The 19788-nt window shown below is 35.9% G+C and overlaps 1 pseudogene; it reads right to left on the bottom strand.

The window, feature by feature from the left end:
- Positions 1-19266, bottom strand: part of LOC126755813 (uncharacterized) — a 47915-nt pseudogene extending 28649 nt beyond the window's left edge.
- Positions 19267-19788: the final 522 nt, after the last annotated feature.

The raw sequence follows: 19788 nt of genomic DNA, 5'->3' as shown, positions 1-19788 counted from the left end.
CTAGTGTTGCAAACGAAAGATTTGTCATTTTTGATTTTATACATAACCATAACGTTTTCACATACAAGCACTATTTGTGTTGTGTTTGTGTATAATCAATGCACAACTTAAAGTTAATGCTATTCCGTGCGAAATTTGGACAACAATATAACAAGCTCTATAAAAGCTAGTAGAAAGGACTAATTCATGACAAAAATGCCGAAACAATAGTTTTAAGGATGGTGTCAATAGAGATTGAGGACAGACAAAAAATGCATGGTTTTAAAATTTTTCGAGCAACTAGAATCTATATTTAACTATGTCGGTCGGTCCTTCGAACAATTTTTGGCAAAGATACATATGTATCATTGTCAGAGAAGGTTTAACTTTGAATTTCAATTATATATCTCACATATTGACCGATATTTTCGGTCAAAAGTCAACTTTAGATACTAGGGTTCACATATTCGGTACCTAGGGTCTCGAACAGTTTTGGTTGAATTTGGACAGTTTTTGGTCAAAAATTCCCTACTTTAAGGGAATTATTACTGCAAAATTTTATTCCGTTACATTAAATACTTTTTAATTTGTGTACTGGGAAGTGAAAGAATCAAATGGAATTTTAAATAGTGTTACATGAGAAGTAGGCGTGGTTGTAGTCTGATTTTGCTTATTTTCACACTGTAACATAGGAATTTCAGAGAAATAATACGTACTAAATTTAGACGAAATCTGTTTGGTCGGGTCCGGAGATATGGGATTTCACCAAAAAGTGGGCGGTGCCACGCCCATCGTCCAATTTTAACACCAATTCTCATAAAAACTTTTCATACCATCTCGGAGGTAAAATTTAATGTCTCTGGCGTAATTAGTTATTGATTTATTGAGTTAAAGAAGTTTTTAACAGTACCATTATATGACGAGTAAACAGGGTTATCCACCGATTTTATCCATTTCGATTAATGAATTTGTGGCAGTGGTCTGATTACGCCCATCTACGAACTCAAAATTTTTTTTTTATTTCAACTTTTCTCGTCGCCCTGATCATTATTATATATTATATGCACTATAACGCTATATCTATCTCGATTTGTTTTGGTGATACGTACAACCGTTAGGTGAAAAACTGTATTAAATACTCTGCAGAAACTGGTTGGAAGAGTATAAAAATGGTGGAGATACATTTTTATTTACTCCTAACACCTTCACTGCAAGCTTTTTACCAGTTTTTGCCATCTTTTCTTTGAGATAGAGTACTAAATTCCTGCTCATAAATCATCAAAATTTTGAAGTTTTTCCTCACTATTTTCTGTTAGATTCTGTCCCGGTCTTTTCGCAATCCAATCCGATTGCCTAATTTTTTATGGTGGAGCCATAGTGGAACTACCTTTGCGGTGTGTTTTGGACCATTGTTCTGCACAAATGTCTAGTTTGTGGGCATGGTTGTAAATTCAAATGGCTTCATTATATTTCTATGTATATATATGAAAATACGTCCCAGATCAAGGATACTTCCATCACCTTGCTTAAAGATTTGTTTAGTATATTAGGGTTAAGAGCTTGACGAAGAGCTTGTGGACGAAGTACATTTGTGTTCTCATCTGAACCCGCTTTAAATACTTTATCGTAAAGTTTAACATTTTTGAAATTACATGTCCATACTCAAAACGTTTTGACATGCGAGCGCTATTTCTGTCATTAACAGTAGCTTGAAATGTTTCTCTAATCATCATCATAAATAATGAAAACTTTCGAGTGTTTATTTTTATTTGCACACGGATTATCTCAGCAACACTGTATCCATGATTAAATTTTTGGCGATGAAGCTGTGTCAAGGGCCAGTGCTTTTCGTTGGTATGGTGAATTCAATTGAGGTTGTAAATCACTTCAAGACAGATTTCGTGAAGGTAGTCCAAAATAAGTTGTTGTTCCAGATACTATTGACCCTGTGAAAAAAGTATATTACTAGATCGTCATGTGACCTATCATGAGATTGAGACAACCGTAGGCGTTACTGGGACCAGCATACTTTCAATATTGCATAGACATTTGACTGCAACAATTTTTTCATCCCACACTCTATCGCTCCAAACAAGGCTGTTATTGTTGTTGTTCTAACGAGTATCTAGTCCTCGTTGGCATAGTAAGGATTAGCCAAGTTGTCGTCGACGTCATCTAACGGAAGGCCCAAGAAAAGTGCTGTTTCGACGGGGTCGGACCAAAGGGAGAGGGGGATGCAAAGAAGTGGCCAGTGTCATGCGGAGACTCATTGCACGTGGATATATATTGGATATGTCGGGGCCTATTCTGGATAAGTAGGAGTTTAACCTGCTACAATATCCAGAACGAAGCTGCGCAAGGGTCACTCTCGTTTCTCGCGGCAACTCGAGTTCTTCGGCTGCGATGGGTGGCAGTTTGAGTCCAAGTACTCCTGGAAGGGAGACGGTGAAGGTGTTGAATGCTCCACTGTGAATGGCAGTCAGTGCTTGTCGGCGCACTGCCTAATGTCGTCGACGTAATTAGAAGGCAGTTCCGCTCCAAACTGGTGACTGCAGGGGTGATTTCTGCGAAAACATCCTAGCAGGAACTGCCTGGAGAGGAGTTCATAATGCTTCTTAGCTGGGGGCATAAGCGCCTCACTATGTAAGTGTTCAAATGGAGACATGAGGAGGCATCCCGTCGTAGTCCAGAGTGCAGTGTTCTGACAGGTCTTAAGCTTCTTCATTTGCGTTCCACTGCATCCAGGCGACCATATTGGTGCAGCGTAGTTGAGGACCGGCCGATCGATTGTCTTGTAAGTTGCCGAGAGCGTCTCTTTGTCCTTTCCCCATGTGCTGCCTGCTAGCGACTTGAGGATTTTGTTGCGGCCTTAAGTGTCTTCACTACTGGGGAGAGGAGAGACAGGACTCCCCTTTGTTGGCGGGTTTCCCAGGTTCCAGTAGTGGGATCACGCTTACAACTTTTTTGCTAAGACAGCTTCTTCGGCTGGGAAATTAGGGCGGAGTTCCGGAGTGAAGCGAGCGGTGGCTGCTGCTATCACTTTGCGGTTACGTCCGTAGGAATGGGTAGAGCGGTGAAGGTGTTCTCAGTAAATTCTGTGAAGCCGACCCAGTTAGCTTTGTGAAAGTTAACCAAGATACGGTGGTCCACAGAAACAAAATCGGAAGGTTTCTCGATCGAGATAATTATGGGCAGGTGGTCTGATGCGAGAGTTAGCATAAGTCGCTAGGTTATGCTAATTACCAGACCACCGCTAGCAATGTTAATATCGGTCGAGCTATTACAGGTGCTCATAATTATGGTGGGGATTTTGTCATTCATTGGGCAGAATTTCGAATCGTTAATATGTTCCGCGAGCTCCATCTCCATACGATCGATTGACAGGAAGGAATGCCAAGGATCGTGGTGCGCGTACCAAGCGGTTTTCACCATGAAGTAGCGCACTTATAATGTATTTGGATGATATTCTGTAGAGAAACATGTATCTGGGGGATGTTTATATTAAAGTTTTTGAGCTTGACATCGCCAGATTGGGTACGAAGTAACCCTACTACAAGGCGTTGCTCTAGTAACGACAAACTTATACTAATACTTACCGATCTAAACGGGGTTAGATCATCGAAATAATAGGCCCTGGTCGGATAAAATTCGGGTCAATTCCGGTGCGTAGAGCTTTCTTTTGTGGGAATTGCTCCAAAGAAGGCTCTTGTCGAATGGTCGAGAGGAATATTAAAAAAATACAACATCGATGCTTCGAAATCCGTTTATGACTTCATGATTGGGTTTACGCGTGTGAATCCGAACGTGAACAATAGCCGACTGTATGGGTGTTTTGAGATAAGCCATGAGTGCTTGTTTTTTTGGAAAAACCGGACATCTCGCAACCATACCACTAGAACAACGAACAACAGATATCTTTCCGAAAATTATGAAAACAAACCGCCGAAGACGGAACACTCGCACGACATCGATTTGAGATGTTATCCTACATATAGTCCTGGCTTGGCACATACGCTAGGTGAACCGTACCGTACCGTACCGTAATGTGGAATATTCTGAAAAATAATGAAACGATTTTCAATGATTAATATTTTATTTGTTCTCTAATCCTGAAATATAAAAGTCAACCCTCGTTTATAAAACAACGTGAATAGAAAGAACTATGTTAGTTGCTATCCGTGGGCCGATTAGGTATTCAGATTTTGTTATACTAATAGTTTCTATTAGAAATGCTCCTGTCGGAGGTCTTATAAATTATATGTAATCAGTGTGATGAGCTGAGTTGAATGTCTGTTGTACGTCCGTCCGAATGTCTGTATATACACGAACTAATCCCTCAGATTTAGAGAGACGATCTAAAATTTTAAACATGTTCTTGTCTTCTCAAGAAGCTGTTCTTTTGTCGGAACCGCAGATATCAGACCACAATAACATATAGTATAGTATATGCCATACAATCTGAACTATCGGAATCAAGTTCTTGTATGGAAAAAAACGTTACCATATCAGAAAAAATTTTTTAGATCGAACTTTTATGAAATACAGCTGCAATGCAGACTGAACGATAAACATTGAGTCCTTCAAGGAAATCCCTTTATTTGTGGGGTATATCAGTTTCAGTGCAACAGAAGTTAATGTTTTCCTTGCTCTTTTTGGATCCGTTTTTAATAATAATATTTCTCCCGAACATTATTAAACTTTCCACTCAAAGTGAACTAACTTTTGATAGTCAGCAAATGCAAACAAATAAATTTCAGTATAAATTTGCAAAACTTTTATTTTACGTACACATATGTACATATGCAGCTTCATAGCACATGTGCGCATTAGAAAAATAAGTTTTTTAATATTTTGCAAAATACTGGTGATATTTCATTTTTTTTGGTTGCCAATGACAGCTTCATTACCTTAGTCCTGGAATCTATATGTATTCATTTGAGTGTATGTGTGTAAGTTGTATTTAAAAACTCGTTTTGTTTTGTGCTCAGCACTTGCGCGCATAGCATAGCAGCAATGCAAATTGTGCGAATTTCGAGCGAAACTTATACCGCGATTTTTTGCGCTGTTGATAACAATAACAACAAAAGTTGCTTTAGGTAGATGAAGAAAAGTTTTTGATCACAGCGCCAGCTGCTGCAGAGCTGCTATTAACTTGCTCTCGTTATGCCCCTCGATTCATACTTTACTTCCCAACTGTCTCTTTCGCTCTTTGGCTAACAAAATAGACAAAGTTCTCTTTCGCCATTTATTATCAATGAGTTATATAGTATTACTATATCCTGATATGATCGAAAGTATAATAAAACTTTTTATGTTGCCATTTCGCATCTCATTACGATTCTATCGATACTCAGCTCATGCAAAACTTTCGCGCGTTTCTCGCTATTCTACGATAACACACATCCACTACCACACATACACAGAAACATGCAACTGCAGCATACTTTTTGCAACAATTGCAATTATCGTGCACACAATCACACATACATAAAGCTATATTTTTTGTTGCTAGTTGGTACCGATTTCGCGTGAATTATTATCGAGTTTTTGGCAGCGAAATCAATGGCATACGAATACCAGCGTCATTTGTGTGCGTTACATTTGCGCCTTTGCGTATGCCTCGCAGTAATACGCGAATACAACTATTGATTTCAGACGCGTTTAAACTAATGAAAAGTTGGTGTAAAAGCGGAATCGTAAGCAAATGGTGCATACATACGTGCGCGGGCAATATACGCAATCGGCATTCTTTTGCGTCAGGTAGTTGGACGCACAGGATATGTCTTAGATATGGAGAGTAACAAAAATTAATGGAGAACATAAAATCAAAGCAATTTTATTTGTGAATTGCACATTAAATAAAATCTTTTTTGTATGAAATTTACCATCCTTTAATTAGACGGTTCTTGCGGAAACAAAAATTAACAGAAGAGTTAGGTTAAGGTTCCCGTTACAGGACGCCGAATTTAATGTTACAAAAGAGTTGTCTTACTACAAGTTATTCTAACATAAGCAACAACTTCTACCTGATCCTTACAGACGAAGTTGTATGGAAGGAAGGGAGGTAGAAATAACCCATAATCAATCACAAAACTTTACCTAGTCTATGCTAATATAATACCAGTTTGGTTGGTTTTTCTCAACTTTCATCAATCTTAGGCAGAGCTCGAATTGTTTTTTCTAAAAAAAGGCTCTTAAATCGACAGGGAAACTGGGAATACAAAGAATCATGCATTCTTGTGTTTGCTTTCTATTTCTATTTAGCTTAAGATAGTAGAATATTGAATGTTTAATATAAATGGGGCTCAAAGCGTAACTAACATTAAAAACTGATGTTAAAATAAATATAGTTTAAAAAAACTAAAAAACACGCTTTTAAAACAAATCAAACTAACAAGTGAAAAATATTATTATTATTATTGTGAGAAAAGCGTAGAATGCTCGATATATGAAAATATGTCACCAAGCACCCCACGCTTTTCTCACTATTGATGCAGGAATTTTTCCTTCATTACGTATTATTGTTAGTTTATACAAAGAATTATTTTTCACTTTTTAGTTTGATATGTTTTAAAAGCATGTTTTTATTTTTTTTTATTATATTTATTTTTAATTTTTTAGTTTGATGTGAGAAACCACCAATTTGTTAAAATATGAGCTATGACATGTAGTATTGGTTAAGTAAATCGATAATTAGGTAGCATTTAATATATACTCGTAACCTTTCATTGACTAATTGTTATAATGGTTTGTCAAAAAAGTCTTGCGGTATTTTTATTGAATATTTTTTTTTATTGAAATTGAAATGAATTTTTGATGACTCATGCCCAGCTCTTGACCGATGCTACGGCTGCTACTGTGCCGGTCTCTTTCGACCAATTCAGCGATTTTATCGCAATTTTCGACGACAGGCCTTCCGGAGCGTGGCTCATCTTCGACCACCTTTACAACAGAACGAAAACGTTGAAGCCATCGTTGTGCGGTGGAAATGGAAACTGTATCGGGTCTATAAACTGCACAAATTTTATTGGCGGCTTGAGATGAATTTTTGCCTTTATCGTAGTAGTACTGTAAAATATGCCGTATTTTCTCTTTATTTTGCTCCGTGTTTGCGACGCTATAACTCACGAACGACTTAAAAGAAACGACACTCAATCAAACACGTGTTAGAGCGTGAAATGAGCTTTCTAGGTATAGCATGACCCGATGCGACGAATAAAACTAGAACTACGCGCTTTCACCGCCAACTAGCGAAAATACCGCAAGACTTTTTTGACAACCTATATATTATTTGCGACCAAGTTCTATTGACGACTTTACGAATTGTTACTTCTTAATCGAATCATTTCTTCTAAAGCTTCATTGTTACATGGGGTTTTACCTGTCAGCTTTGAACAGTCTAGTTCTTCAATTCGAATACCGTCCAAAGTCCTACAACGACTAAGTGCCACATAAGCTTGTCCAGCAGCAAACAGTCGAGAGCCCATATAAATTACTGCATGATCTACTGTACAATATACATTACGTTCTCTGGTACAACCTTGAATCTTATGAACGGTCGACGCCCAACTCAGTATGCTATTCAAACGTCACCAAAACTAGTTTTATATAAATGTTGCATACTTTTAAGCGCATCTTTTTGGTGAGCTGCTTAAACTTACTATCGCCTTCCTACAGCTTCAGTACCACTTAAAAAAGTTACAAACAAACATGCATGCATACATACATACAAGAGAGGCTAATAAAAGCGTATTAAAACAAAAAAAAAAAAACAAATAAATACTAAGAATACTAAATATTATTGTATATACAAGCTAAGAATTGTTATTTGAAATCTTGAAATAAAAGGGACATTATTAAGCAAAGGTAGCTTTCCGCTGAAACATTAAGGAAATTTTAAATTAATCAAATTGAGAATCAAAACAAAAACAAAAATATTAATAATAAAATCTTAATAATACAAATAAGGCTTAATTCTAATTCTCAGATGTGCGTGCGCTCCGAGGTCCTAGCATCAACTTGGACCACTACCTTGTTCCAGCCAAGACTCGCACCCGCCTCTGCGCAGCTAAAAACGCATGTCAACAAACATAAGGAAGGTTCGACGTCGAGAAGCTGCAATCACAACAGATAGCCAGCCTGTTGAATGGCAGTGAAAGTACAACGCCAGGAAAAGGCGAACCCAATTCCCCAATTGATGACGATGGAGCAGACGATTCATTGCCCGACCATGAAGAAATTCGAATAGCAAATTACCCGCCTGAAGAACAACAAAGCGGCGGGGGCCGATGGATTGCCGGCCGAGCTACAAACTGATTGGACCTTATCAGTGTGGCTTTAGACCTAGCAAATCAACAACCGACCAGATATTCACCATGCGCCAAATTTTGAAAAAGACCCGTGAAAGGAGAATCGACACACACCACCTCTTCCTCGCTTTCAAAGCTGCTTTCGACAGCACGAAAAGGAGCTGCCTTTATGCCGCTGTGTCTGAATTTGGTATCCACTAATACGGCTGTGTAAACTGACCTTGAGCAACACCAAAAGCTCCATCAGGATCGGGAAGGACCTCTCCGAGCCGTTCGATACCAAACGAGGTTTCAGACAAGGCGACTCCTTATCGTGCGACTTCTTTAACCTGCTGCTGGAGAAAATAATTCGAGTTGCAGAACTTAATTGAGCAGGTACAATCTTTTATAAGAGTGTACAGCTGCTGGCGTATGCCGATGATATTGATATCATCGGCCTCAACACCCGCGCCGTTAGTTCTGCTTTCTCCAGACTGGACAAGAAAGCAAAGCAAAAGGGTCCGGCAGTGAACAAGGGCAAGACGAAATATCTCGTGTCATCAAACAAACAGTCATCGCACTCGCGACTTGGTTATCATGTCACTGTTGACAGTCATAACTTTGAAGTCGAAGATAATTTCGTCTATCTTGGAAATCCAACCGAGAATAACTCATGCCAACAGGTGCTCTTTTGAACTGAGTAGGAAAATGAGAAGTAAAGACCTCTCTCGACGAAAAAAAATCAAACTTAATAAGTCACTCATTATTCCCGTCCTGCAATATGGTGCTTGTGTTTTCGAGAGAAAGGTTCTATGAATTTATGATCCTTTGCGCCACGGCGAATATTGCATTCGATGGAACGATGAGCTGTATGAGATATACGAGGACATTTACGTAGCTCAACGAATCGAGAGACAGCGGCTGCGCTGGCTCTGAAAGTATTCGACTAGCGGAGGAAGCAGAAGCAGAGGAAGACCACCACTCCGTCCACCAGTCCATGTGGAGAAGGATTTGACTTCGCTTGGAATATCCAATTGGCGCCACATAGCGAAAAGAAGAAACGACTGCCGCGCTGTTGTTAACTCGGCTATAATCGCGTTGGGGGTGTCTACGCCAGTACACAGGAAGAAGGGGAACTATATAGTCAAATTTAAAAACCGGAAAGTAAGAAAATATAAAGATCAGTTTAAAAGGAAAAAAAAATGTATTGAGTAATTCAAATTTCTTAGTTTGTAGGAATTTTTATATTTATTTATTTAGATGATATATTTAACTATAACAGCAGTAACGAATCAACTACATTTACAAATATAAAGACAACATGTGTAAAGTTATTGTTTTATGGAACATAAGAATATAGAATTGACAGAAAAAACTTAATATATATTCGCTTTAATGTTTTACTTGTTAAGAATTATGGGCAATTTTAACGTCGGTAAAGCATTGGAGTTGGTGTTTGAAATATATTTTTTTGATAAAGCTTATTTGAGTTCAAGTTCAACGCATTTATAAGGTCTACATAATAAATCTAATACAAACTGTAGTATGTAAACAGCAATTGGATTTCCAAATACGAAGTTCTTAACTATATGCATAAACATATAAGTTTATACAAATAGTTAATATATAGTACTCTTCCAAATCCAATATGAATGCATATCAAACATACACGCTAACTCTCTCCTTGTATGTGCAACCATTTCTTTTCAACAGTCGCTGCTGGCTGGCGCTTTGGTGCTGTCGTTTACCGATTGCATTTGCTCAGCCAAAAATGTGCCAAAATGACAAATTACCGAGTGTTAACTTTGCGTTAATTTTGGCGTATATCAATGCGGGATGGCCGCCGCATGGCAAATGTACTGAAATGTCGCTCATACGCCGTGACAGCTGGCATTGTTACATTTCATTCGCGAATCCTTTACGCCATTAGCCCGCATTCACTGGTGTTAGATGCGGAAGGATGGTAGTGCTTGCAGCATTGATAGGATGCTGGTCACAGCCTAAGGCCTAAAAGTAGGCTATGCTGGGCATACAAAAGGGCCAAAGTCCCAAAACACACACGCACACACACATTTTTCTGGAATTCATCCAGCAGTTGCAGCAGTTCGTTTTGCTTCTGTTTAAATTTTTTGTCGTTCCAGTATGTGTCGCAATGATGTTAGATTTGGTTGCAAATTTCATGCATGGGGTTTGTGAAGCTAAAAAAAAATATTTTATACGGATCTAGAAATGAAAAAAAAACAATGTTGACAAATGGTAACAGGTCGACAGTGAACTTTTTTTTTCAAATAATTGCTTTTCAATTTTCGTGGCTTTTAAAGCAACAAAACAAATTGATTTTCCTTGCTTACCTATAACAGTTAAGTATACATTTGAAATTAGTTCGGACCTAGCGCATCGCTCTATAAGTATTGACTTGTATATTATTGTAAAAAGTTTATTTTATATTATAAAAGTTCTTTCAAGCCTTAGTACAAGGTGTGACTAGACTGGCATTACTTTAGGATTAGTTCATGTCCTTTTGGGAGGTAGTTTCATAAAATTAATGAAATAAAATAACCTGTGCCTTGAAGTATGTTTAGACCTTAGACTTCGGTAATAGTTTAAAAACATCTTTTTGCTAATTTTTGTTTGAATCGGTTCTTTAAATATCTGTTCTTTAAATAAATTTGAAGAAAGTAAAGTGTTTAAGTTTTGAAATATTAAGACTTTGTATTAGGTTTTTATTAATAAATAATAGGTTTGAGGTTATTTCGGTCTATATTGTTGCCCTACTGTCAAGTTTGTTTCCATTTTCGGTGTTCAGTAAAGTGTTTGCGATTATAATATTCAGGAATAGTGACTCGCTTTCCATCAAATAATGAGTAGTGACTGTAGTGATAAGGAGAAGATGACGCCAGCAAAATTATATTAAAGGCTTAGTTAAGATTAGCTTTTCCGTTATAATGAAGGACATATATATATATATAAACACAATTTTCTAATAGGATATCCTTGAAATTTGAAAGCCTACTAAGGTTTTGGAAATGATATCAACTACTATTTCGACTGTCTATTCATCTACTTACCTCTGTCTATCCACCGCGAATTGCTCATTCTACAATTAAGTTTTATATATGGCTGACGCGTAAGCAATTTATAATGGCAGTTCAGTGCATGCGGATATAGGCCAGGATATGCTGGAGGTTGCACATAACACGTTTGCAATAGCGATATCCGTGCTCACAGTAGGAGCTGGGAGAGAAAGAAAAGTGATGATTAAATATAATATATAAGGGTTAAAAGTTTCACAAAATTCACTCAACTTGAATTAATGGAAATAAACTATAAAAAGCGCCTAAAAGAAGTAAGCCCAACAAAAAACAGGCGAAAAGTGTGAAAACATCCTGCGTTGGCGCCTGAAATGATTTAAGGCATTGGAGATAAATCGAAAAACCACTGTGGATAAAATGCTTAAGGTAAGCAGTAAAGCGTTGCATACACTTAGGCGTACGCACGTTTTCCTCAATTATTCTTTCGCCATGTTTTACGGCACATAAAAAAGCAATTTCCCTTGAAAGTGCGTAATATTAGGAAATTTTTCAGCGAATACTTTCAACAAAAGTTTTTAATGTGGGGGAAAATGAGTTTCACATTTTACATAACATGTGAAGTGCTTAAAGTACAGGAAAGAATTCGAGAAAATATAACCATGTATATGTATATGTAAATGTAGAGATACTTATATACGAATGTTGATGACTTTTGGCATAACGAAGAACGCTTTCAAATTATAAGAAGAAGAACTAATGTTGATGATTCGATTGTTTTTCTGAGAATAAACTTAAAAAATTATATTTCCATTTCCTCAAAAATATGTAATGTATATAAAAATGTATTAGCAGAAGTAAATAAGTTTCATTTAAACTGTCAATGCTCTGCATTTAATTAAACCAATAGAAAGAAAGAACAAGAATATGTATAATTTTTAAACAAATAAATTTATAAAGAAAATAGTTGAATTTTGCTTTCTCAGTTTTGTGAGGTTTTTACTGAAATTCTACTATACATTTTTAAAATATTCGAAATTTTTAATTCATAAATAACTTAACTTTATTATACATATAACACTGTAAAAAGAGGATATATATAAGTTTTCCACGATGTGTGTTGCAATCAAAAGGAAACGTCGTAGTCTCTATAAAGTAAATATATAAATGATCAGCGCGACGAGTTGATTTAACCGTGTCGTATATATAGACGAGACCATCAGTTTTCGAGATATCGATATACAACTCTTACATATATATACAAACAGACATATCGAACTCAAGTCCATTTTTTTTTATTATTATTTTACAATTGTACGTAGTACATAAAAACAAAAGCAGTTTCTAGGAGCCTGGAAGCTTCTGACGTACCAAGAAGTATTAACAAAAGTCCCTAGTACCTTACTTTGAAAGCGCTGAATGGCAATACAGCTTTGACTTGAGCAAACTCATATTTAGCCCAAACTCAAAACCCAAACTGGCTTCAGAACTTGATTGTAAACTACCAGTTTGTTTTTAATTGATAAAGTGGATTTTCTGCCAACTAGGCGGTAAAGTAAGGAAGTTTGGTATCAAGCTCACTCCTTTTTTGACATGCTCTGTTCAGTGTAGCTTAGCATCTAAGGTGACACCTATTATTTATGTATGTTTTATTTGAAGAAAGTTTATTACGAAAATTCACGGTTTTTAAAAAATGTATTTCGAGCGCTTCGCAACTCCATCTTGAGACCCAGCATTCATTATTGGATAATATTCGACCGAATAGATCACACCCAGCATACAGTGATGAAAATATGGCAGCCGTATTTGAGAGTGTACACGAAGACCGTCGAGAGTCGATTCGGCGGAGTTCGCAGCAACTCGGACTGACGCATGGAACAACTTGGCGCATTTATTGCAGAGATCTTAAATTTAAACCGTACAAGATACATCTTGTGCAGTACTGAAGCACCTCAACCTTCCCAAGCGACATTGCTTCATTCTATGCGCTCTTAAAAGTTCCTAGAAGATCCAACGTTTTTCAAATTTTGTTCAGCGATGAGGCCATTTCTGACTCAATGGGTATGTAAATCAGCAAACTATCAAAAAAACTTTTGAGCACATATTATCATGTTTTGGGCCGGTCGACTGGCCACCAAGATCGTGTGATATCACACCGTTAGACATTTTCGTGTACATATACATATGTAAAGTCTAAAGTCTATGCAAACAAGCCCGCTTCGATAAACGACTTGGAGCAAAACATCGCGCGTGTCATTCGCCAATTACCAGTCGAAATGCTCGAATAAGGCATCGAAAATTGAACTCATCTAAGACGTAGCCGTAGCCAAATAAATGCCAAAAGAAGATCTTTAGAATGATAATAAACATTAAGTTTGAAGTTTCTAAGTTTTTTCTTTTTAAAATATTGTTGAAATTTTATTTTATATACCTATTGCCATACAGTATTATTTGCAGCTCAATTTACATTTAGTGTTTCAGATTTTCTATAAAATCTCGTTCAAATGCAAAAAATTGCAATGAAATCCAAAAAAATGAATATTTCTCTGCTTGGTAAAAATAAAAAATTAAATTAAAAATATTAATTACTTAAATAATATTTCATAACAATTTTATTCCGGACTGTAAAGTTACAATAAGTATACTGAGTTAAAGTTTAATTAACCCTCTAACAAAGGAATTTTATGATTTTATGGTAAAACACAAGTAAGCACTGTACAAAACCAAAAATATAGTAGTAAATCAACATAAAAAAAACATAAATAAAGCCTTTACATAAACATACATACGCGTGTACCATCTCCTTTATTCCCATATTTTTTTGGACTCCTATTAGTTTTCTTTTGTTGTCAGAAATTGTCGGAAAAGTAGTGATTAGTTTTCGAATATAAAATTTATGTACGCCTGCAGCAAAGTAAAGAAACCCATTTAATATCTTTATCAGGCAGTTGTAAGGAAACAAATACAACAACAACTGTGTCTGTGTATATTAGCACTCGCATTTAAGCCGCCAGTCGTTGTCTGGCTTACTTGGAAATGATTTCCTTCTTTGCTCAAAGCAATCATGGGAAATTACTGAGATGAGTTCCCGTTGTACTGATGTAGAAAGTAGATATTAATATTACGATGAGTATAGTCCGATGGAAGGTAAATTCATTGATGCTTATCAACTCGATTGGTAATTGAATTTTATTTGAATTACCGGAGAAAAATAACTATATATAAAACTAGTAAGGCACTGGAAAAAAGCAGAACTGGAACTTGAAAAAGGGAGCAAAAGGAATGTGAGTAGAATTCTTGAAAATATGGTATTTTAAAAATATAATAATGTAGGGATAATTTATAATTTCTTTGTTGCTTAAATTTAATGCAAATAGCTTTCTCGTTTAGTATTAATTGCAGTTATCACAAATAGACCTCAATTTGAATGGATTTGAATTGTTAAAAAAAGCTCTAACAGGCTCTTGAAGAACAACAAAAATTAACCTATGTGTATAAAACTATTGTAATTTATAGCTGCCTTGCGATTAGGAATAAATCTGAATCCATGTTTTACCTATCCACCATTGAGCTGCAAGACAAATTCAAAACTAACCCTAGACTAAATGGTTATGCTTGCGAATCTAGCTATCAATCGAAAAGTAAATAAATTTGCTAATTCTATTGAGCAAAATACTGCAGCTCCATAGAACCCTGTCTAGCAAGCTGATGAGTAATGCTGTCCAATAATAATATTCTTTCTGGTAGACAGGAACCTTCGTCATCAAATACCTCCCCGGAACTTACTGATATCTGCGAAAGAAGATAGAAGGTATATATGTAGATATGGGAATCCAATACTGATCACTCTATACTGCATTTTTGTTTGAGATTAAAAAAAGAAAGCATCTGTCAAGACAAATAACAACTAACACTTATAAAGCTCTCTGCTTGATTAGTATGAGCAATTTATGTATGAATTTATTATGAAGTCCTAATAAATATATTTCATGTTATTCGCGTGAAGAAAATTAAGAGTTTTAAGTTGTCTCCAATCCACTGTTGCGTTACGAATTTATGGCTTGAAGTTTGACATTTCCTGCTTACAAGCAACCATTCTTATTATATGTACTTATAGCTATAACTTATCCAAGCGGTAGTGGGACATGGCATTAATTTCTTATTTTCAAGACGATACTATCAAAAAGCCGTTCTAAAACCGAAAATCGTAAAATATACTTTAAATGCTCTAAGTTAGTCGTTGAAGCGTAAATCTTATTTTGTTCCAAACCGTCCGGTTAATTGTTCAAAGCAATAGAGATTTTGGGTGATGGTTTAACTTAAGTCACTGACCTTTTAATTCTAGATCTTTAAGCAAGCACAAATTTGTCAGTTATCCTATTCGATTTTTTAACTATAAAACTCTCTCTTCTGTTGAATTTAATTTTTAACACTTGTTAGGTTTTTGAAATATTGTTGGACTTCTATAACTATTCAGATTGCTAAACTGGTAAGAAAAGGGTCTGATTCGTACTGAAAATTATTTTACAACCTACAGAGGCTAATTTCCTTCCATTATTTTTATTGTACTCATTTCATCACCTGCTTCATCGACTTCGCCAGCTTCACCACCGCGCTTAGTTGCGCATCGTCGCGCTTAAGAAAATATGATTACGGCAGCGGAAAGCACTTAAGTAACGCATAATATTAATAATAATAAAATTAAATTATTGCCTTACAGCAGAAGCAGGAGCGGCACAGTCGAGTGCCAGAAGCCATTGAGAGATGCAGCAAAAAGGTCACAGTACGAAAACAGATCGACGAAAGGTAAGCGGACAAGGAGCTAAAGCGCTTTCTAATGCCAAGACGCCAGCAGTGAGCATACACAGTTATTTTTTGTGTCAGCGCTGCGGCAGCGAAGCATTGCCAGTCACTAACTGCGTATTGTGCGGTGAAAGGCATCACACCGGTGGCGTATACGTAACATTTAATGGTGAAGAGCAATATTTAACTAAACGGCGACCCAGGTGTCTGTATGAATACGTATATAATAAATATATAAATTTCACACATGTCGTTTGTTTATATTGGTTATGCTTGTGGTTGTTATAACTTACCCTTGCACCACTTCTTCCCGACGGTTGGCATACAGCTCCGGACTTCCGTTTGTTTTTCAGCACACGAATCAAATGTAAAATATGTCTGCAAAAAGAAAATGGAAGAGATCAAATGTGCAAGGCGAACATATATAGATATTTTATTTATATGTGTGGTTGTGAAGCTATTTGCAATTGAGTAGTAAAAGTTTATCGAAAACTGCTGCTTTGTATAGGGCTCATGCTAATAGAATATATTTTTTATATTTGCAAGCGCTTATATGCACTTGTGTATGCTATAACTTTTATTTTATTTACATTTGTTGAATTTTCGCTTTTCATTTACAGTTTGCATTTGCATTTGTTTACATATAATACCACCTAACCGTGCTTCAGTGACTGTCTACTTATGTTAATAAAACGTAAATTGAAAATTTTTTATTAGTCCCATAATGCAGCACTTATGTATGCACAGACATTCATTATTTTTATTGTTTATACATCACTGTTTATTCGACGCGGGCTTTACATATGTGTATCTTTAGTAAATAATATTGATGATATAATATAAATGAAACATAATTTTCAGGATTTATATAGAAGTATCTACTGTTCATAGAATCAATAGTTTTATTTTATTATTTTTATAAATAATATTTGAGACATATAAAATTATATAAAAATCTTACTCACTAATATTGCACTCAGAAATTTTCGGATTTTCGAAAAATTAGATTATCATTATTAAATAATTTCGGTACCCCAAAATTGATTTCATTTTGTTTGCAAAAACCTTTTTATAAAGTGTATTAAACTTATTTTAAGTAATTCCGTTAACGTTATAACTGCAAATTTCATAATATATAATACCACAATAAAGAAAATTTTAGCCGATATTTAAAGTACATTGTAATTAAAAATATTAAATAAATATTTGTTACGCCGATTACGCCATACGGTATACTGCTATGGTGGCCTATAATGGTAAAGAAATACGTGGTAAGGGGTATAGAGTGTATGCAAGGAGCAGCTTGTGTATACTTTAATGGTGCTCGTAAAGCAGTGCCAGACTAAACTAAGGGAATCCACCTTAGTCAGTTCCCGTTTCTACCCAATAGGACGGATTCTGTAGAATTTAACTTAAATTCGATCCCCAATATTAACTCTTCTTCAAGAGAAGAGTGGGAAAGGGGTGAGGTGGACAGGTATACAAGGATACGTTTCTTTAATGATAAGGATAAGTTTCTCCAAACTAGGTAATCGAGTGACAGGAGGTGTCTTTTTAGCAAAAAAAAATAATAATGACAGGAATTAAAGAAAGCATTCTTCTTCTGAAAAGTGGTTGCTCTCAATAAGAAATGTAAACATATGTACAGATTACCAAGGCATTTTGAAGTCACGAAATTCTCTTAGGTTTTCATCAAAAATAGTGGTAAAAGAACAACATGACAACTCAAGTAGGATTGTATTGGAAAATAATCGCAACTACTGCCCCAGTGTTGCTTGACGATGTCTCGGTATAGCAGAAATAGCACAGACCTCCTAATGGCCTTAGTCATCAGACGCAGTTTTAAATTTAATTTTTTTTTAGCCATTATTAATCCAGACGGAATAATTATTATATTGCTTTAAAGTGTGTAATTTTAGTATATTCCATAATCATATAGTTACGATGAATATACAAAATTTTCCACTTATTGGAATCAGTAAATAAAATTTAATGAGAACGGGCACATAACTAATTGAATTCTCTCCAGAAAAGTGTATTTTAATTACCGTAATTGCATGGTATTTCATTCGCTCCATTTAACTCTACAACAACAAATAAATTACAGATTAACTTTTCCCGTTACTCGGTGTAATGCTTCTCAGAACTGGATTGTTGTGATAACTAGTTCAGGTGTTAAATGAAAAATAAACAACTTTAACTTCCACCTTATACATAAATATACATATGTGTGAATGTATAAGCGTGTGAGTAATACAGCTCAAGGAAACAATATTTAAGCTACGAAAGTATAATTATCCATTCACCTTTTTTCACTCTTTCTTGGGAAATGATGACACAGTTAATATAACGGTCGGGTGCTGCAAGAAGGTAGCAGTAAATTACCAGCGTGGTAGGTATTTACCATGCAACTATATAAAATATATGTATGTATGTGTTTGTACATGCAACCGCTAATAAAGGCAGCCAAAAAATTATGGAAACTAAATGTACTATATGTATGTGTGAGCTGTTTATTTGTCAAAATGTGTTATGTGTTTGTGTTACGCTGAAGAATATTAGCATGCGTTTGTGAGTCTATATGTGTTGGTGGGTGAATTTGTTTGCATGTAAATATTGTTCCTGCTGCTCATATCATATACAGTAGAAGCCCGCTAATCCGGATCAATTAAAACCGGCTCCTATCCGGAATATAAGGGAATCCGGATTACCAAAGACATTTCAGAACTATGTATTAAGAAAAAATATTTATAAATTTCTGTTTGTTTATATAACAAATAATACACATGTTCCAAAAAAAAAACTGAAAACAATCCATTGAATATAAACGTTAGAAATTTGTATGTATTAAGCGGTGTAATATAAATTCTAAATTGAAAAAAATCGGTTAATTTTGTTTCGCGAACGCTTTTTTGTCTAGCCTCCATTGCTCGCTGCCGTAGCGTTCTAAGAATACACACACTGTCCGATTCAACGTTATTTTCCTCTGACCATTGTATACAGGTGTTCAAGCTTTTAATAGCGTCTTCATGTTTAGCTTTTGATTCATTGTTTTCGACTTCTTCAACGGAGGAATCGTCGTCACTATGGAGGGGTAAATGGTCGTTATCTCCAATAAGCCATTCACTAATTTCAGATTGTGGCAGTTGATGATGGTTATTATCCATTCTCTGCAACAAAGCTCTGATTTCTGTTAGCTCTTGTGCATGACGCTATGACGTCCATTTTTCTTTGAGAATGCACAGAAAACTGCTATCATCTGGATCCTCATCAGCATCGGAATTGTTTTCGGTATTAACTATATCGTAAGCTGCGCAACCGATGCGTGACAAGAAGCATTATCAACTAGCAAAATAGCTTTTCCATCTAGGTTGTTTTCCGCTTGAAAATCCTTTACTTGTTTGACAAACGACTCGTGAAACCATTTCACGAAAATAGTTGAAGTCATCCAGGCATTTTTTGACGAGTAATATTCAACTGGAAGATCGCTACAGTTCTTAAAAGTTCTGGGATTTTTCGCTTTTCCAATGACCACGATTTTAAGTTTATGTGTGCCATCACCGTTTGCACAAGCAAGAAATGTTACTCTCTCTTTAGAGGTTTTTCTCCCTGGAGCACTTCTTTCTACAGCAGACACCCATGTTTGATCAGGAAGTAATTTCCAGAATAATGCGGATTCATCCGCATTA

Source organism: Bactrocera neohumeralis, chromosome 4, assembly GCF_024586455.1.
Source record: "Bactrocera neohumeralis isolate Rockhampton chromosome 4, APGP_CSIRO_Bneo_wtdbg2-racon-allhic-juicebox.fasta_v2, whole genome shotgun sequence".
NCBI lineage: Eukaryota > Metazoa > Arthropoda > Insecta > Diptera > Tephritidae > Bactrocera > Bactrocera neohumeralis.
Note: the sequence above shows the minus strand (reverse complement) of the source record. Positions and strands in the feature narration are given on the sequence as shown.